A 22602-nucleotide genomic window follows, 5' to 3' on the forward strand; every position below is an offset into this window, starting at 1 on the left:
CAAGTATTGTCACCATCCCATTAAAACAATTTATGCCTCTCTTCCTTTGTCCAAGTCATAGATCTAAATATATGTATGTATGTATGTATGTATGTATGTATGTATGTATGTATGTATATATATATATATATATATATATATATATATCTCTTCCTTGTCTTTCCTTCTGATCTAAATTCTTTAAGATCCAAATCAATTTCAACTTCATTCATAAGGTCTTCTCTAATTAATCTAATTGCTAATCCCTGTTTTTTCACATCTATGAAATCTTACAACCTTCATAGTATTTTGAACCTAATTTAACATTTATTAATATACTGCCTTGTGCAATTCACTAGTTTCAGTTCGCCAAAGTTTTCTCCTCAACTAAGTTTAAGTTTCTTGAAAGCAGAGGGCATGCATGTTTTTTCCATACTTTCCAAAATTATTAATAGAGAACTTATATTCACAAACATTCATTAAATATTTAATGATGGTACCTAATGATTGATTTTTAAAATGTCAACTGTCTAAGGGACATAACTTACTTTTCTTATGTATTCTTTAAAACACTTTTTTTAAGGCAATTGAGGTTAAGTGACTTGCCCAGGGTCACACAGCTGGTAAGTGTTAAGTGTTTGGTCTGAGGCCGGATTTGAACTCAGGTACTTCTGACTTCAGGGCCGGTGCTCTATCCACTGTGCCACCTCGCTGCGCCTCTCTTATGTATTCTTACAAATAAATAGGACCAGGTATCTGCCTGCAAGGATATCAGTTTCCATGCTATTCGAGATGCAGTGCTCAATATAATGGCAATGAAAAAAAAGTGGAATGAGGAAAGGTGGAAACAGACCATGGAGTTTCAAGCATGTCTTAGATCCCAAGGAGAATGTTGAGAAAAATTAGTAAGTATAAAATAAGGTTATGGGATTAAGGAAATTATTTCTCAAGCTGGGCATGTTCTGAAGTTACACCCATGTATATATAAACAATCTATTTAATTTCTGCACTTGGCTAGTGTACATTTTCTGACACTATATCTATAACTCCTTCCTACATAGAGATCATGTTATTTTACATTGTTTGTTTTCACAAACATGGAACCATCTCCAAATAGAAGGTTAACAAACAATTTTGGTAATTAATCAAATAATTTCAACAGTTGCTAAGCAAGAGGCTATATAATACTGCACCATCATTAATATTTAGTGGCCCCTTTCCCTTACACCCATGCATATGGTCAGACTGGGTTCAGTTTTGGGGGAACCTGACCAAGAAGGAGAAGGTTAAGTACCTTTTCTCATGAGGAACTGTGGAAAAAGAAGATAGCACTTCAAGCATGTCATCAATACTAATTAGAATACTGCAAAGATTAGAGTAGTGTAGAGTAGGGTTATGGCACTGAGGAAACTGCTTCCAAGGCTGGGTGAGTTCAGGTGTTATATTCATGTGGGTTCTGTCTTGAGGGAAATCTGACTCCCAAGGAAAGGTTTAGGCATCTTTCTCATACCCTTTGGCTTATTATACCCCTACCTAGATGACATGAAGAAACATTACTTAAATCTTATGTTTGGCTTGTATCTAAGATCACCACAGAATGTAAAGTAGAAAGACAATGGATAATCATTTATTTGATAGCCATTTAATTCTTATACACAAAAGGAATTACTAATACTCACAAGACTCAAAAGTACACATTAACAAAAAACTTAAAAAAATAACAATAAAATAACTACTCATAACCTCTTCCAGGAGCTTGATACTTAAAACATCAGCAGAGGAAAGAGTTTATGGGATTACTGAATAAGCATTTTTAAAAATTTACCTTGGCCTATATTGTCCAAGCAATTTCTACCAGATCCCCATCTACTATTAAGCCAAGCTAAGGATTAACCTTTTCCCCCTGTTGGTGGTAACTTATCTGAGGCAGGAATTCTCCTACCTTCCTGTTAGTTTTGACAAATGAATTCAGGATCTCCAGACCTCTTGGACTCACAAGATTGCTTACAAGCATGGAAATTTCAATATTGAGACTGATGTTCAGTGATCCATGAAATGAAGCCAGAGGCCCAGGCTCAAACTTGTCCACATAAGTTCTCCTGCTCTAGTTGACATATGGAGGTAGCTACCAACTTACCTAAATAGGATAAAATATTAGCAAAAGAGAGCTAAATTAAAAGTAAACATGGCAGGTACAGAGTCACTTCCTTTCTGAAGGTCCCTTAAGTCTTTGGTTCTTCTTGTTCATTGACCAGTAATGGATTGTTTCCTGATCCCCAAAATGCTGCTTTTCTTCCAAGCTGAACCATATATGGCCTAGCTGGAAACCATCAGGGCTTCATCGTACCCTAGGGGCCAAGAATTAAGATAGTACATGAATTGCAGTTCAATTCAGTCATTGTTAACTTGTGTCTGACTTTTTAGCCCTATTTGGAGTTTTCTTGGCAAAGATACTAGAGTTGCTTGCCAACTCATTTTGCAGATAAGGAAACTGAGGCAAACAGGTTAGGTGACTTCCCAGGGGTCACATAGCTAGTAAGTATCTGAAACCATATTTGAACTCAGAAAGATGAGTCTTCCTGACTCCAGACCTGGCACTCTGACCACTGTGCCACCTAGCTGCCACAATACATGAATTCAGCTGGAAGCAAATATAGCAGCTCTTCACACACCTTAATACACAAGGGATAATAATATGAATACTGAGAATATATTTGCTTTCCTAAATAACCCAGTGAATTCTCCAGTTTTAGTCCAACCATATCAAATTACTTAATTTCAATGTATGAATAATCTAGATATTGTATTAGGATGCTTCAGGATGTTGAAATGGGAAGAGGCTGTTTTGTCAACACCCAGTAAATACTGATTAAGCAAACAGGGTTATATGGCTTTCAATGATATTTGTACTTGTAGAGCAAAAACAGTAATTTTCTGTGTGTTTTAAGTCAGCTTTGCATTATGATTTAGAAGTAGCTGGAATAAAGGCTATGACAATTTAGACTTGTGGGAATAGACAACTGGAGAATAAGGTTTTAGCCTGACTTTACAACTTACATGTACCACAGGTGGTCAGTGGAAATATGTCCAGACATTACACAGTGGCAGAGAAAGTGAGAGTTGTCAGCAGAAGGGAAATCAGGAGTGTGAAAATTCTCTACCAACTTTTTTCCCCCTCTTGCCAGGTGGATGTTAAAACTTGTTTTCTGCTGAATGGTACTTCACTTGAAAGACATGAGTAAAGTTTGGTTTATTAGCTTATTAAAATGAGCTGTCTTTATTGTTGTTTTATCAAGCTGTCAAATTTTATGGGAAAATAAAAGAGTTTGCAATATGCACTGTGGGAGACCAACATTTTTTCAATTGATGATATGAACATCATTTTTACTATAGTGTTTAAAGAACCTTTACTGCCAATCTTCTACATACAGTGGAAGGAATAGCCAGACATTTAATTTACCTAGTTTTGTTGTTGTTGTTCACTTTTTTCACTTTGCTTTAGCTGAATTCTATTGTGTTCCTAAAGAACATTTGCCATTGAATACATATGTGACAAATTAAAAAGCATACATTTGTTGTTTTTACTAAAAGATTATTAATACCTTTCTTGGGGTGGGGGTCAGGGGTTTAGACTAGTAATTTTGTGATTATAGGGAATTTCGAGTGTACAAACTTTCTCTAGCCAGTCAATAAACTATTTTTAAGCACCAGCTATGTGTCAGGCACTGTACTAAGTGCTGAAGATACAAAAAAATAGGCTAAAACTCTCCCTGCTCTCAAAAGACTAACAATCTAAAGGAGGAAAAAATAATCAAACAAATATGTACAAACACCAAGATCACTAAACAACATAATACAGAGGGAGAAGAGGAGAGGGCCCAGAACAGAATGCTGTGATAAGCTTACATTATCTAAATGAAGATCCAGCAAAAGAAAATATCAAGGAGATGAGGTGATTAATGGTATCAAAGACTACAGAGGGTTTAATTACAAGAATTAGGATTGAGAAAAGCCATTGGATTTTGCTAATTAAGGCATAATTACTACCTTTGAAGGGAGCAGTGTCAGTGGAATGAAGAAATCAGAAGGCTAGATTGTAGGTAAGAACCAGAGCTTGTATTTTCTGGATTTGAATTTGTTTCTAGGACACCTAGAAGATGTTAGGTTAGGAAATAGTGTGCTATTATAACAAGATTTCACCACTGTCTCCTTAGGGGTTGATAAACAGGTCTTGACTAAGACTCGAGAGACTTTGGTGCTACTTTCAGATTCATGCCTTTGTTACTCCATCTTTTTATGGTGGGTTTGGGCAACATCATCTCATAGGTTCCTTTCAGCATCAAACATCGGTGACTATAAATAGCTACTTTTGACCAATGAGAAATGTAAATAGTTAAGGCTGCTGTCTTCCACATACCCAAGTAACAGAATTTGATCTGAGATTCCATTAGTATTGGAAAGTCCTACATAGAGAACCTCCCTCTTCCAATGCAGGTAAACATTTTGTCCACGACTCATAGTCTTAGAGAATTGTTTGGGTCTTGAGAGATCAACGACCTTGCCTAAGGTCACAGTCAGTATGTGTTGAAGGCAGTACTTGAACAAAGGTCTTCCTAACTTGAGATCTGCTCTCTATTCACTCCACCATAGGTGTCAAACGTTGCATTACACTTGCAATACTCCTAAGTGCAACTAGAACCAGACAAAATGTAACTGGCAAGTACTTAACAAAATCAATAAAAATACAATAGAACACATACAATGTTAATATTTAGTTTTCTAATTCTATGTGTGTTCTGAAAGAGTCATTATGTATGGTTTAGTAGCCCTCACTCATACCTGAGTTTGACATCACAGCACTATATTACACTCTCTCCCAATAAAAATGTTCCTGAAATTAAGCTGAGAGTGATTTCATCTGGCCTCTGTACAAACCTATAGGTCTATATAAACATCTCCAAACTGAGGCAGAACCCCATTCTTTTATATGCCTCAATGAAAAACTAGATTTGAGGAGGGGCAGGAAATACATTATACAAGTAATCTCTGTTCTTTATAGTTATTTTTGGTTAATATAGGTACAGTTTTTGAGATTTGAATGATAAAGAATTAACTATGCCTTGCATATAGTAGGCATATAATAAGTATTTGCTGATTGACTTAAAAATTTGTCTTGAGTGAATTACAAATTATTGGTATGAAATGAATAAAGAAAAGGAAATGCTAGTTTTACTTTGCTATATCAGTATGCAAAATTGATAACAATTAGGGCTCAAATGCAATCTCCTGAAGCACATTACAAGTACTCTACAAACTGTTACACAGAGGAGGAACAGTTAATGAAGGTTGCAGAGAGATAGAGGGAAAAGCATCTGCTTTGGCAATAATATTGAACCTGAAAAGATTCAAGGGTCCCAAGGAAGCTTTAGGGAATATTATTGATGTATTTTTCATACTACTTCCCCTACCCTGCCAAACTTATGCTTCCTCCTTTATTCTTCTCTTTCTTGCTCATTGCTTAATGATGATGATAATGATGTTGATGGGTTTCAGAGAAAAAAAACTTACCAAGTATTCATTGAGCACCTACTATGTACAAGGAATCTTCAAACTGGCTTCTCAGCTAGCATAATGACAAGCTGTGTTCATTGCCTATCTGGGAAATTCCTCAGAATAAAACCCCCTAGAAGCTCTTAAAATCTCCAGCAGAAGAGAAAATTCCATTCCTATGGCTTTAAAATATGTACTCCCTGTGCACTTTCTATGCTGCAATTTTCGAGAGAAAAACATTACCTCTTTGGTTTGCTGACAAGTTCGAGAAAACTGTTTAAATGATTGCCTTTTAACTGCCAGGTGGCTAAAGAACTTGCCAGTTAGATAGACATGTAGGATGTGAATCTTTAGTAGATACAGATAAAATTCTGTCATCAATCAGCCACATAATTTAAACACAAGAAATGGGCATTTCTCTGGCCCCCCTCAAATTGTCATTCAACTCATTTTAGAATCCTTGAGGTTTCCCAGTTTTGGAAATCTGCTGAAAGTTTTTCCATTTCCCCACTTTACCCTCTTTTCTGAATACTTAGTTTTCGATTTTCCCCTCTGCCAAATGAGATAATATTTGTAAAGTGCTTAACATAGTGCCTGGCACATAGTAGGTGCTTAATAAATCCTTCCATCCTTCATCATTTCAGGAAGCTAATCAAATCTTCCATCCATATATTAAATTATCAGGCATTTTTCTTTTTCCTCTTTAAGACAAACTGGTAAAGAGTCTTTTCAAGTTTCTTTTCAAGTTTCTTTTCACATGTTCTCAGTTTGTTTTCCTTCTAAAACAATCAAGTCTTAGTGCTTACAAGGTCATTTGGAAGTCCAAAAATTGCTCCCTTTAGATAAGAACTAAAGATTCTTGTTAGCAAGTGAAAATTTATAACTTGTCAGGAAGTTTTTAAAGCAACAGTGGAACTGCTAGTTTTTTTTTTTACATTAGTATACATATACATGCATATACATGTGTAATATGTGTATATATGTACATGTAGAAAAAAGAAAACAAAAATCTTAGCCAAAGTAAATTCACCAAAAATGTGTATGTGTACACACACATACACACTTTTTTTGTTTTTTAGTTTTATTGAAATACCTCAATGTTTTCTTGTTTCTCATCAACCTCACATTCTAAAGTCTGAGTCTTTTCAAACTATCCATATGACTGATAAGAGGAATAAGTCCACATATAAAGCCTAAATTTAAAGAGTCTTCCTTGCTCTCCTGGTCTTTATGGGCAGATAAAAATATCTGTGTGTAGGCCCTAGCCCAAGGGCTGCGAAAACAAAAAGAAAATCACTAAAACTATATTTTAATTTTGGTTTCTGACATCCTGAAGCCCAGGTGGCATACATCTCAGGAGAGGGAAAATCTGGTAATAATGGCATAGCTCATGGAAAGAAGAAAGTCTCATTTCTAAGAAACTGCCAGAAACCCCACTTTGAGATTATTACTTTCATCATGGATCTGATACCCAATTTTGAGTATTTATATTAATGGTATCAGCAGCAGGCCCCAAAGCAGAGAGCCCCTAAAGTCCTGGAGGAACATCTATTGCAAGCACTCAAGGGATCTCATTTTGCAGCTGACATATTTCTCTTCATTTGAGGTGGAGGGCAAGTCAGAGAGAACTTTTATCCCAAGAAATTTAGCCTCATATGAATACATACAAAGATATAGATATAAATATAGATATAAATATAGATATATTTAATGATGATGATGATAATAACATTTATACTTACTCTGTGTCATGCACTGTGCTAAGTGCTTTATAATTATTAATTCACTTGATCCTCTTGATAAGGAAATTGAGGCAAACAGAGTGACTTACCCAGGGTTACACAGCTAAGTTTCTGAGACAGCATTTGAACTCAGGTCTTACTGACTCCAGGTCTAGCATTTTATCCACTATACCAACTAGATGATGATTATATAGAGGCAGATAGAGATAAGATAGAGATTAGATAGAGATAAAAATAGACATTTATTTCTCTATCTATCTATAGAATTATAATATGATTCCCTTTTGTTTCTCCAGTGTGAATACTAACTTACCACAAAAATGGCACATTTAGAAAATATTTGCTGGTATGTGGTAAAGAAATAATTCACTGAATCCCTAACTTGACACCTGTTGTACTGCATATTAGAATGAATTGCTGCAACCATTAACAAAAATCCATTCAGATCATACCATTTGCTTCGTGGGTGATCCATTTCTTAATTGTGAAATGACTATAGTATGCATACAGAACATCACCCTAGCTCTTCAATATCTATGAATCCTCAATGTGGAAGCAAATATACATATAAAGGAATGTCCTGCTATAAAATCACACAGCAGTTTGCCCAACATACTAGCGAGCAATGATAAGTAAACCATGCAGTACACAAATGATCCATTAATTATCTTTTGCTTTTATTGTATGACTACCCCATCTAATTTTAGGTCACATATTTCTTTGGTGACAATCAGCATTACACTTCTGGAAAATTCCTTGTTCATAAGGTGTTGCAGCTTCAGTATTTTTGCATTTTTCTTTGCATAATACTCAACTATTCATCTTTGAAGAATATAATATTACATGACTTACAGTCAAAATCACTGAAAGAATACTGGTGATAATAGACCTCAGATTTTGGGTTCCTAGCACCCTGAGCTATCCATCTCCTGCTTGGTGCAATGTGTTCCCTGAGATTGGGCTTTTAGGGACCAGGACAGGTATCTTCCATCTGCCCCAAAACAACCACTTCCGTATGAACCAGTACAAGGCATCTTCCATGTCCCATGGCCAGCCCGGTCTCCAAAAAGGCATGTTGAGAACCTCAAGTGCAAAGAAGAGCAACCATCCCCTTGACTTCAGGCCTCCCATCTCCTGGTACTCCTGTCCTTTGAGGGGAGAGGAGTGGTACCTTCCCTCAGTAGTGAACATTCTCCTACTGGATCATAACCTTCACATCCCAGAACTTCTGTAGATTATCTTCCAGACTCCACTTCATGCCACCTACCAACAAATTTGTCATTCCTCTTTCCATCAACACTCCTATGCCTAAGTTTGATTGTACCTCCACTTAGCCTTTTCACTGGGCCTTCTGGAATGCCTGTGCCATAGGTAACAAACTTCCCTTCACCTTAAATCTAATCCTTTCCTACTCCTTTCATCTACCAGCTCTCACTGAAACCTGGCTTTCCCTTGATGATAAGCCTCACTGGCCACCCTGTTCAGTTCTGGTTGCACCTTTACTCATCCTCTTTGTCTCACTGGTTGAGGCAGGGGAATTGGAATACTCCTTGCTCCCCATTGAGACTTCCAGGTTCTTCCCCTTCTTCCTTTACCCGGTAACCCTTCTTCCTTTGATGTTAATGCAATTCTTACATTCCATTCAATCAAAATCTTGGTATTATTGTCTTTAGACAGCCAGGTCATTCCCATGACTTCATCAATGACTTCAATATATGGTTTACAATTGTTCTCTCCTCTCCAACTTTTGCCCTTATACTAAGACATTCACAATACATATTAATTCTCCCTCAAATACCCTAACCACTCAGTTCCTCAAACTACTCACCTCCTGTGAGCAACTCCAGCATTACCTCAGCCACATACGAAGATGACTATATACTCAATCTTGCTATCACCCTCAAATGTAATACTTCTATGTTCAAGAACTCTGAAATCCCCTTACCCAACCTGGATCTATTGGGTTTCCCCCCTCCTTTTGCCTTCCTTTACCTATTCTTCATGTATCTGTGACCTCCAACCCCCTGACCCCTTAAATATCTCACAGGCCATCTCCCTTGCACTTGCCTCTTTCTCTTCTCCATATTTTGACTCTTTGGTTATCCAATTTAACTCTATACTGCTCTCCTCTCTTGAATCCCTAATCCATTTATTGTCTTACCATCTATACCCAGCGAAGCCTTAGCCTTGTATCACTTCCACTATTTCATCTTTGTACCTACATATGTGCTACTTCAAGAAGTCAGAAAAAATTTCAAATATTCTGACTGAGTCAACTACAAATTTATGTTATATAAATCAATTGGCCCCTCACTACTTTTAGGCAATCCTACCATACCTCCCTTACCAACTCACTTTCTCTTCCAAACTCTTCCAAAACTTTTCATCCTTTTTCAGACCTCCCATGACTCATTCTCCCTCCACTCCCTTAGCAGAGAACCTTGCCTCATATTTTACAGGAAAAAAAATTGAGACCATTTGCTGTGAACTCTCTCTTCTTCCCACTTCTTCATCTCCTATCATTCAGGTGCCTTCAGCCCCTTTTTTCCTTCACTTGTCTTACACGAAGTGGACTTATGACTTACCAAGGTTAATCCTTCCATTTGTTCAAGTGATTCTATTCCATCCCATCTCCTCCAAAAGATTGCCCTACCTACCATTTCGATTCTTTCACTTATTTTCTATCTTTCCTTGTCTACTGGCTCATTTGCTGCTGCCTACAAACACACCCATATCTCCACTATCCTGGAAAAAAAAAACACTTCACTTGATTCTTCTATCCCTGCTAACTATTATTCTTTAGCTCTTCTGCTCTTTGTAGCTAAACTGCTTGAAAGGGCCCTCTAGACTAGGTGCCTCCTTTTTCTTTCCTCTCCCTCTTCTTCCCCCCACCCCTATAATCTGGCTTCTGACCTTACTGTTCCACTGAAATTCCTCTCTCCAAAGTTACTAATGATCTCTTAGTTAGCAAATCTAATGGCCTTTTCACAATCTTCATTCTCAACCTCTCTGCAGCCTTTTATACTATTGTCCACTCTTTCCTCCTTAACATCTCTTCTCTATAGGTTTTCCCCCTATCTGCCTTATCTCTCTCCCTGGATGGATCCTCCTCCAGATCATGCTCTCTAACCATAGGTTCCCTCAGAAATCTCTCCTGGGCCCTGGGCCCTCTTTTCATTTACCTCTATACTTTTTCATTTGGTGATCTCATCAGTTCCCATAAATTTAATTACTCTCTATGCAGATGATTCTTAAATTTACCATTCCTTTCTAAATCTCTCTTCTGACCTCCAATCTCAAATCTCCAATTGCCTTTCAGTCATCTTGAACTGGATGTCCAGTAGACATCTTAAACTGAATATGTCAGAAACAAAATTTATTATTTTCCCCCTGACCATTATCCCACTGCCACCTTCCATGTCACTATAAAGGGCAATATCATTCTCCTAGTTCCTCAGGCTTGCAACATAGGAATCATTCTGGATTCCTATTGCTCACCCCATGTATTCAAGCAGTTGCCAGGCCTGTCAATTTCACCTTTACAATACCTCTTAAACATTTCCCCCTCTCTCCTCTGACAGTGCCACTACTCTAGTACAAACCCTTATCACCTCATGCCTGCTTCAAGATTCTTCCCACCTCAATCTATTCTCCATTTAGCTACTAAAGTGATTTTTCTAAAATGCAGGTCTCATCATGTCAACTGACTACTCAATAAACTCCAGTGGCTCCCTTTTTTCTCCAGAAGCAAATATAAAACATTCTGCTTGGCATTTAAAGCCCTTTAGAACCTAGCCCCATCCTACCTTTTCAGTTTTTTTTCCACTTACACCCTATTCCCCAACACATACTCTTTCATCCAGTGACACTGGCCTCCTGGCTGTTCAAGAAATAAGAAACTTCATCTCTCTACTCTGGACATTTTCTATGGCTGTCTCCTATGCCTGGAATATGCCCTTATTCTTCTGCTCTATTGACCTCTAAAACTTCTTTTATGTTTCAACTGAAATTCTATTTTCTACAGGGAGTCTTCCTTAATACTTATTGATTCCAGTATTTTTTTCTTTTAATAATTTCCTATATATTTTAATCATATCTTAGTATTCCTATTTACCCCCTTTATTCCATAGCTGTATATATACACATATATATACACATATATGTATATATACATATATGTGTATATATACATACATACACATGTATGTGTGTACATATGTGTATGTATACATATATGTATATATACACACATATGTATATATACATACACATGTATGTGTGTGTATACACATATATACACATGTGTGTGTATGTATATGTATATGCATGTGTATATGTATGTATATTTGTTTGCATGGTGCCTTCCCCACTAAATCAGAAGGCAGAAGCTCAGGGACTATTTACCTTTTTTTGTATCCTAAATACTGAGCACAGTGACTTAGGTACTTAATAAATGTTTATTGAATAGTGGGGACTTTGTTTCAGGAAGAAACTTCAGTTCATTAAAACAATTTTGAAATTTTCCAAAGGCAATGCAGCATACTTTCCTCATCCTTTTCAATTTGGGAAAAATTTATTATCTGTTTTTCAGATCTATCAAAGTATCTGAACTGATGAACAGCTTCAATAGTCTGTCTATCCAATTAACTATCAAAATATATGAAAGATCCACTTTGGTTTTTTTACATGTATAATTAAGCCAAACCTTTAAAAGTGATTATGGAGCTCATTATGGAAGCATTATAATGTTTCATAACTTCAAGTGATCAGGATAATGTCATTTGCAAACCAGAATATTGTGAGGACCTTAGAATTTCTATAGCATTTTTCTTTAACTTACATTCTTCCACTGCATGCCCTCCATGACAGTGTCAAAAAAAAAGAAAAAGAAGAAGAAAAGAAAAGTGAGCAGTTTTTACTTTTTTATATATCTATGTATTAATGCAAAGAGGATTCTCAAACAAGGTTTTTTTATTTTGTTATACCTTTCAAGGAATTTTGGATAATTGTCATATATATTTGAGACAGGTTACTGAGAAGAACCACTAAGCAATGTAATACACTAGAGAATCAAAGGATTTTTTAAAATAATCAATAAAAAATAAACACAATGGGTTCCTGCCTTCTTGATTTCCTTTAGGCAATTGTGTGATTGAAAAAAAATATGATTGCTGTGAAATATATATTTTTTTGAGGCAAAGCCAAGATGGTGGAATAAAAGCAGTGACTTACTTGAGTTCTCTCTGAAACCCCTCTAAATACCTGTAAAAAATAGCTCTAAACAAATTCTAAAGCAGCAGAACTCATAAAAAGACAGAGTGAAACAAATTAGTACTCCAAGAGAACCTGGATGGTTGATTAGAAAGGTCAATCACTCCAGGCAGGAAGAGGAACACAGTTTGGCCTGGCTGCACAAGCAACACGGGCCTCAGCAAACCCGCAGCAGCCCTCAGAGGACAGAATCACTGGCATCTGTAACAGTTTCCAGACTTTACCACCCACAAATGCCAAAGACAACTCAGAAGGTCAGGAGGAAAAATCTGTGACTGAAGTGAGAGAGAAGGTAGGTTCCAGCTCCTGGCACCAGGGCAGTGGCTGCTTCCTGAGCTCAGCCCACACACTGGTGGAGAATCAAGTGGCTGATCAGAGGGGGATTGCAGGGATCTCTTTGCTGGTCCTGAGGCAGGATTCTCTTACTTTGCCTGTTCTTGGATCTGGGTCACAGTTCGGGGTGGCAGTCCTAGGAGCAAAGAGGAGTATTGACATGGTAGAGCTTGTAGTGATGGTGAAAAGGAAAGCCTCTTCACATTTCCAAGGCAGAAAAGAATGCTTGTGGTCACTCATAGACCAGAGCACAGTCCAGGAAAGGAGTAAACACCTTGCCCCTTATCATACCACCTTGGAAGAAATGAAAATTTACAGGTCCCTAGAAGTATCTCTTAAAACAGCTGCAAAATCCCCAAAGCTTGGGACAGTGCATTCTCCACACTGGAAGCAGACCCCTCCCTTAACAGAGAGTTTATAACTCAGTAATAGGTGGGTATCATGAGCAAACTTCACACAAAAAAGCGAGATAATAGAACCTTTCTTTGGTGACAAAGAAGGTGAAAACATACAACCAGAAAAAAGCAAAGTCAAAGCTCCTACATCCAAAGCCTCCAAGAAACATATGAATCAGTCCCAGGTCATGGAAGAGCTCAAAAAGGATTTTGAGAAGCAAGTAAGAGAAGTAGAGGGAAAACTGGGAAGAGAAATGAGAGTGATGCAAGAAAATTATGAAAAACTAGTCAACAGCTTGTTAAAGGAGACCTCCCCCCAAAAAAATACTGAATAAAATAACACCTTAAAAAACACCCTAACACAATTGGCAAAAGAGGTCCAAAAACCTAATGAGAAGAATGCCTTAAAAAGCAAAATTGGCCAAATGGAAAAGAAAGTCCAAAGGCTAAATGAAGAAAATACTTCCTTAAAAATTAGAACGTAGCAATTGGAAGCTCGTGACTTTGTGAGAAATCAAGATATTGTAAAATAAATCCAAAAGAATGAAAAAATAGAAAACAATATTAAATATCTCATTAGCAAAACAACTGACCTGGAAAATAGATCCAGGAGAGAGAATTTTAAAATTATTGGACTATCTGAAAGTCATGATCAAAAAAAGAGCCTAGACATCATCTTTCAAGAAATCATCAAGGAAAAGGCCTTGGTATTTTAGAGGGCAAAATAGAAATAAGAATCCATGATCACCTTCTGAAAGATATCCCCAAAGGAAAACTTTTAGGAATATTGTAGCCAAATTCTAGAATTCCCAGGTCAAGGAGAAAATATTGCAAGCAGCCAGAAAGATACAATTCAAGTATTGTGGAAACACAATCAGAATAACACAAGATTTAGCAGCTTCTGTATTAAGGGACCACAGGGCTTGAAATATATTGTTCTGGAGAGCAAAGGATACAGGATTACAACCAAGAATTAACTGCCCAGAAAAACTGAGTGTAATCCTTCAAGCAAAAAATGGATATTCAGTGAAATAGAGGGCTTTCAATCATTTTTGATGAAAAGACCAGAGTTGAATAGAAAATTTGGCTTTTCAATTCAAGACTCAAGAGAAACATGAAGAGGTAAAAAGAAAAGAGAACTCATAAGGAAGTTATTAAGTTTGAACTCTTTACATTACTGCATGGAAAGATGATATTTGTAACTCATGAGACATTTGTCAGTATTAGGGTAGTTGTGGGGGGATTATATGTATGTATATACAAAGACAAATAAATAGAGAGCACAGGATGAGTTGAGGACAAAGGGGTGATATCTGGAGAATAAAATTAGGGGTGAAAGAGGAGTATCTGGGAGAAGGACAAAGGGAGATAGAAGGGAGGGCAGATTAGGGGAAGGGGTATTCAGAATGCATGCCATCTTGGGGTGGGTGGAGGGACAAGATGAGGAGAAAATTTGGAACTCAAAATCTTGTGGAAGTGAATGTTGAAAACTAAAAATAAATAAATTAATAAAAAAGAAATATATTTTTTCTTTTGCAAAATTTTGTCTCTTCTATTACCTCCATTATGGATATCTTAAATATGTATGTATTATTTTCATTTGAAATATATGTAGATAAGAAATTAGACATTGGTTCAATCATTTATCAGTCTTATATAACTCTTCATGACTGTATTTGAGGTTTTCTTGGAAAAAATACTGGAGTAGGTTGCCATTTCCTTCACCAGCTCATTTTACAGATGAGGAAACTGAAGCAAACATGGTTAACTGACTGGCCCAGGGTGACACAGGTAGTAAGCCTCTAAGGTTATGTTTGAACTCAGGAAGATTAGTCTTCCTAACTCCAAGTCCTGAGCTCTACCCACTGTATTACCTAGCTGATGAGTAATTGTTGATATCCTCTAGGTAACATTATGCTTCTTTATTTCTTTTTAGAATGAAAAAAAATCATATTTTTAAATACATTTGGTAGCATCTTTCAAATATCTTAAAAATTAATCCCTCAAATTCATCAAATTATTTTACTTTCAGCCCTTCCTCTTTATACATTTTGTCTTATCCAGTTGTTTTCCCCATCTCCATTTTTGCCAGCATCATTTACGCGATAAATGCAGATAGGACTGTGAACTTAGAACCCAAATGTGATGTTAGAAAAAATAATTAAACATTATCATAAAAAAAAATCTATGCAGTTCTTTTGCACTGTTTTCCTTCTAGTTTTTTATCCATAATATCAAGAGAAGTTTGGATGCCATCAAGTAATATGACAACCTCAGCAGAGACTCAAGACTGCCAGACAATTTTCTTGCCTGTGGAGAGGCCCAGCAAAGTTGGACCATACATGACCACCAAGTAAATGCACAACCCATGACCACTAAGGTAGAGCCATGACAGATATCATTTTTATGGTGCCTTTAATTTCCTCCGTGGTTAGAAAACTCTCATCATTTTAGCCCCTCAATTTTAGTGACATTGAATCTCTAACTTCCTCAGAATAAAGTACCCCATATCCTCAATTCCCAATTCCTCTTCTTTCTTTTTCTTTTTCTTTTTTATTTATTTATTTTTCTCTGGGTCTTGAAGGCAATGCCACAAGTGGTACAAAGGAAAGGCCTTTCTCCTGTGTGGAAACGGATGTGCTTCTGGAGTACACTGGGCTTTAGGCAGCCCCTCCCACAGTGCCGGCACAGATACTTGCCTGTATTCTGGGATTTCCCTGGGCTTCCCAAGGTTGTGCTTGAGCAGGAGGCAGCCGGGGACAGGACAGGTAGAGCACCCACAATGTTCACAGTCAATGTTTGGTTCAGGAGCTTCCATGGCTGGGATGCTTTGGTCTTCTTTGAGAGTAGCAACAGACTCAAAATTAAGGGCAGCTGACTGCTATACAGGCTGATGCTGCCACCACTGGCTACCAACAAGTGACTTGGCTGGAAGCATCCAGACTGGACTGGATGGTACAGTGGGATGATAAGGGCCTTCAGATACACTGTGGGAGGCAGACTTTGTTCAGGTTGCAAGATGAGACATGCTTGCTGTGGAGGATGATCCTTGGCCTTTGAGGTTATGGCTGGGTGAACCTTCTCATTTGATCTTTCTAACGACCTCTCTCTCTTTCCCCCAGGCTGTGTCCAGTTCCTTTTCTTTCATTCTCATACATCTGAACTCAACTTGTTTAATAACACATTCTAGCTCTGCCCTCCTTTTCACTGTGCTCTCTATAATTCCTATTCCATAATTAACAGAATTCCCTTCCATTGCAATCGTGCTCACTTCCTCCTTTTGTGCTTCTTCCAGCTTCTGGAACTTATATCAAACTGACTTTTCCTGGATGACGTTATAACTCTGGCCATCCTTTCCAGTATGATTGTAGCTTCTCTTATATACAGATTACCATTTCCATAGTTTTCCTTTGTTGCGATTGCCAATCAATCTCCCTATTTTATAATTGGGGAAAATGAGGCTGAGAAAGGGGTTGTGATTTGCACAGAGTCACACAGTTTGGATGCCTCTGAGAAAGGATTCAAATGCAAGATTTCCTGACACCAAATCCAATGTTTTATGTACTGCTATGTTTCAAAATTTGTTTTATCTAAAATCACTATGATTGGAAATATTTTGTGTAGACCACAGAAAAACTTTGTGTAAATTATGTCATGAAATTCATGAGTAAAGTAAAGTATATTCAATTAGGGAGAGGAAAGGACATGTAACTATGGCTCAGGCATCCTAGATAGAATGTTGTTGTCAGATATTGTTGTCTAGTTGGTCATGTTCTCTGTTCCACCATGTACCCAACTGTTTTCATTATAATTCATTATACCTCTATCTAAGGCCTGAACTGGCCATATTCACTACCTGAAGATGTGAGGCATGTAATTTCATATTTTGAAATTTATATCCACCACCAAAAATGCTACTACTGATATATTTGAACTACCTGAAGGGAATGACTATTAAAATGCCTATGATGTGAAATCTGTTTCTTTCAGGAACAGATGTTCTGCCATTTATGCATTTATGCATATGAGAGCACACAATAAATTGTATTGTTTGCTAACAATAAAACAGCCTGTTTAGGGCCTGAAAGCATCAAAATGTTATAATGGTATAGTAGATATTTTCTTACACATTGGTGTGTAACCTAGAATATTTTATACTCTAGCTCTCTGAAAGTGAAGTGGAAACAGGGAAAAGTGGCTGAACACATTTTTTCAGGATTTAATCCCTGGTATATTCTCAAAAGTATGATGTATGATATAATAATTATAACAATGATGATGATGATCATGTCCAATATTATGTTTTTATGTACATTCCTTGAATTTATTGTTTGAATGTAGAAAATAAGTAACAATATGTAGCTTAGACACCACAGTGGTTCTACATTTAGTCCACATGGACTAAAGTCATGTTTCCTGCTTTCCTAAGTGAACAATGTCTTGACTATCAGGATTGTAATTGATTCAAATACATTGTCTTTTTAATTCAAGGGCATTGGATAATATGGAAGACATGAATTAACTTTTCAAAATTAATGATGATTAGCTCTCATCTTCCTACTGTTCTTCAATCAATTCCTTAAAAGAAGATTGTAAGCAATTGAGAAGTTAAAAAAAATCAATATAAGCAGCGACATTAAATCTGCTAGTGTACATCATGAAAATATATGTGTGTATACTTATGTATATGTATGTATACATACACACATACTTATACATACATATATATATATATATATATATATATATATATATATATATATACATATATGTATATATGGACCCTTTACCAGCCAGCACCACACCATCCATACATGGAGCAATTGGTTACAGCAAATGGAAAAATTTAGAATGCTGTGGATAAGTTTAATTACCTTGGCGGTATACTTTCTAGGAATGTACACGTAGAAATGATGTTGAAGCACACATTTCCAGAGCTAGCTCAACATTTGGGAGGCCCCTAATGTATATGTGTGAGAAAAGAGGTATCAGGCTACCTACCAAACTGCAGATCTACAGAGCTGTTGTGCTGACCACATTGTTGTATGCCTGTGAAATCTGTACAGTATGCCAGCGACATGCCAGGAAACTGAATCACTTCCATTTGAATTGTCTTAGGAAGATTTTAAAGATGACCTGGCAAGATAAGGTATTGGACACTGAAGTCCTTTCTCAAGCTGAATTGCCGAGTATTCATACTCTACTGCAGAGAGTACAACTCTGAAGGGCTGGCTGCGTTGTTTGAATGCCAAAAGTATGTTTACCGAAGAGATTATTTTATGGAGAACTCACACAAGCAAACACTCACACAGAGACCAGAAGAAGTGATACAAGGATATTCTCAAGGTTCCTCTGAAGAATTTTGATATTGATTGTGAGACATGGGGGACACAGGCATAGGATCATCCAGCTTTATGAGCAAAGTAAAACTGTAGTAGTTCAAAAGAAACACGAGATGCTCAAATTTAGACATCTCCCTTCTAAATGGTCATACATAGTATTTGTGCCCAAACTGTATTAGAGCCTTCTGACCTTGTATTGGCCTGATCACTGTACATTGACCCCAACATCATGATGCCATTTTTGGTCTACATACATACACACACACATATGTATGTATGCATGTGTATATAGGTATATGTGTATGTAACATTGATTTTTAAAACTTTGAGTTCCAAATTCTCTCCCTCCCTCCCTCCTAATTCCCTCCTCATTGAGAAGGCAAGCCATTTGATAGGCTATATTTGTGTAGTCATGCAAAATATTTCCATAGTAGTCATGTTGTGAAAGAAAATATAAACAAAAAAAAACTCAAGAAAAAATGAAATTTATGCTTCAATCTGTATTTAGACACTGTCAGTTCTTTCTCTGGGGATAGATGATATTTTTCACCATAAGTCCTTAGGAGTTGTCTTGGGTCATTGAATTGCTGAGAATAGCTAAATCATCTTTCAATCATCTTTCAGCATTGTAGTGACTTTGTACACAGTACATTTCACTTTGCATCAGCTCATGTAAGTGCAGGTTTTTCTGAAAGTGTCCTGCTCATTATTTCTTGCAGCACAATGGTATTCCATTATAATCACATACCACAGGTGTTCAGCCATTCTTCAATTGTGATACCATCACCTCAATTTCAAATTCTTTGCCCCCAGAAAACAGCTGCTATAAATATTTTTGTATATATGTCATTTTTGTTTTTAATTTCTTTTGAGACATAGACCTAGCAGTGGGATTGCTAGGCCAAAAGGGTATGCGTGTTTTTATAGCCCTTTGGGCATAGTTCCAAATTGCTCTACAAAATAATTGAATCAGTTCACAACTCCACCAATAATGCATTAATTTCTCATTTTTTCCAGATCCCCTCAACCATTTGTCATTTCCCTTTTCTGTCCTATTAGCCAATCTAATAGGTATGAGATCTCAGAATTGTTTTAATTTGCATTTGTCAAATCAATAGTGAGTTAGAACACCTTTTCATATGGCTATAGATAGCTTTGATTACTTCATCTAAAAACTGTTCATACCTTTTAATCATTTATCAATTGGGAGATAGGTCTTATTTTTATAAATTTCACTCAGTTCTCTATCTGCTTAAGAATTGTATTCAGAGAAACTTGATTTAATTTTTTTGACAGTTACTATTGCTAACTGTTTTCCTCCACCCTATCCCCCCACCACATTTATCCTATTCTTTCTCTCTTTTCACCCTGTCCCTCCTCAAAAGGTTTTTACTTCTGACTACCCCTCAGCTAATATGCCTTCCCTTCTCTCATTTCCCACTTCTCTTAGTCTCTTCCCCTCTAACTTTCCTGCAGGGTAAGATGGATTTCTATACCCAATTGAATATGTATGTTATTCCCTCTTTTCACCAGTTCTGATGAGAGTATGATTAATTCACTGTCCATCACCTGCCCCCTCTTCCCTACCAGTGTAAAAATTTTTTCTTCCCCCTTTTATGTAAGATAATTTATTCATTCTACCTCTCTGTTTCCCTTTCTCCAGGTACATTTCTCTCTCACTCCTTCATTTTGTTTTTGTAGATATCATCCCTTCATATGCAATTCACATCTTTGCCCTCTGTCTATATAGAGTCCTTCTAACTGCCCTAATAATGAGAAAGTTTTTTTGAGTTACAAGTATCATCTTACCATGTAGGAATGTAAAAAGTTTAATTTTATTAAGTCCTTTATAATTTCCCTTTCCTTTTTACCTTTTTATGCTTTTCTTGAGTCATGTTGTAAGGAAAAATTAGAACCAATAGGAGGAACCACCAGAAAGAGGAAACAAAACAAAACAGAAAAAAAGAGCGAATAGTATGCTTCAATCTGCATTCAAACTCCATTGTTCTTTCCTAGAATGTGGACAGAATTTTCTATCACGAGATTTTTGGAGATATCTTAGATCCTTGCATTGCTGAGAAGGGTTAAGTCCATCAAAGTTAGTCATCACAAAACATGGCTGTTACTGTGTGCAATGTTCTCCTGGTTCTGCTCACTTCACTCAGCATCAGGCCATACAAGTCTTTCCAGGTTTTTCTGAAGCCCACCTGCTCATCATTTCTTAGAGCACAATAGTAGTCCATTACATTCCTATATCACAAGTTGTTCAGCCATTCCCCAACTGATAGACATCTCCTCAATTTCCAATTCTTTGTCATCACAGAAAGAACTGCTGTAAACATTTTTGTACATGTGGGTTCTTTTTCTATCTCTTTGGGATTGCTGGATCAAAGGTTATGCACATTTTTGTAGCCCTTTGGGCGTAGTTCCAAATTGCTCTCCAAAATGGTTGGATCATTTCACAACTCCACCAACAATGCATTAGTGTTCCGATTTTCCCTCATCTTCTTCAACATTTATCATTTTCCTGTTTTGTCATGTCCGGCAGTCTGATAGGTGTGATGTGGTACCTCAGAGTTGTTTTAATTTGCATTTCTCTAATCAATAGTGATTTAGAGCATTTTTTCATATGGCCATAGATGTCTTTAATTTCTCCATGTGGGGAAAGCCTGTTCATGTTCTTTGACCATTTTTCAATTGAGGATTGACTTGGATTCTTATAAATTTGCCTTAGTTCACTATATATTTTAAAAATGAGGCCCTTATTAGAGACACTGCTGTAAAAATTCTTTCCCAGTTTTCTGCTTCCCTCCTACTCTTGTTTGCATTGGCTTTGTTTGTATAAAACCTTTTCAATTGGATGCAATCAGAATTATCCATTTTGCATTTCATAATGTTCTCTATCTCCTGTTTGGTCATAAATTCTTCTGTTCTCCATAAATCTGACAGGTAAGCTATTCCTTGTTCTCCCAGTTCGCTTATAGTATCAGCCTTTATATCTAAATTGTTTACTCATTTTGACTTTATCTTGTATTAAGGTGAAAGATGTTGGTCTATACCTAGTTTCTTCCTTACTCTTTTCCAGTTTTCCCAGCAGTTTTTGTGGGTTATTATCCCAGAAGCTAGGGTCTTTGGGTTTATCAAATAGTAGATTAGTATAGTCATTGACTACTGTGTTTTTCATACCTGACCTATTCCACTGATACACTACTTTATTTCTTAGCCAGTACCAAGTAGTCTTGATGATTACTGCTTTATGATACAGTTTAACATCTGGTATGGCTAGGCGGCCTTCCCCTGCATTTCTTTTCATTGGTTCTTTTGATATTCTGGACCTTTTGCTTTTTCCAGATGAATCTTGTTATTATTTTTTCTAGCTCTATAAAATAATGTTTGGTAGTTTATGGCACTGAATAAGCAAATTAGCTAAAGTAGAATTGTCATTATTATATTAGCTTGGCCTACCCATGAGCAGCTGATGTTATTTCAGTTATTTAAATCTGACTTTATGTGTGTGAAAAGTGTTTTGTAATTGTGTTCATGTAGATCCTGGGCTTGTTTCAACAGGTAGATTCCTAAACATTTGGGCCCACACACTGAGGGGGAATCGAGTGGCTGATCAGAGGGGGATTGTAGGGATCCTTCCGCTCATGCAGGATTCTCTTGCTTTGCCTGTGCTTGGACCTGGATCACAGTTCTGAGTGGCAGTCCTGGGGCAAGGAGGAGTGCTAGCATGGTGGAGCTTGTAGTGGTGGTAGAGAGAATTATAGACTGTTTGAAAGGAACTAATGGAAAGTAAGAATGAAAAGGCAGATTGAGACCAGAATGAGGAGGGTTTTAAAAGCAATATATTATATACATGCATATATAATATAACACTAAGGTATACATTATATATGTGTGTATGCATATCCTACAGGGTGTTTTATAGGTATATATTTATGTGTTTTGTGAAAAAATGAGACTCAGAGCTTCCCCTATCCTCCTTCT

This window comes from Phascolarctos cinereus, unplaced genomic scaffold (genome assembly GCF_003287225.1).
Source record: "Phascolarctos cinereus isolate Bilbo 61053 unplaced genomic scaffold, phaCin_HiC Scaffold_726;HRSCAF=1367, whole genome shotgun sequence".
In the NCBI taxonomy this organism is placed as follows: Eukaryota; Metazoa; Chordata; class Mammalia; order Diprotodontia; family Phascolarctidae; genus Phascolarctos; species Phascolarctos cinereus.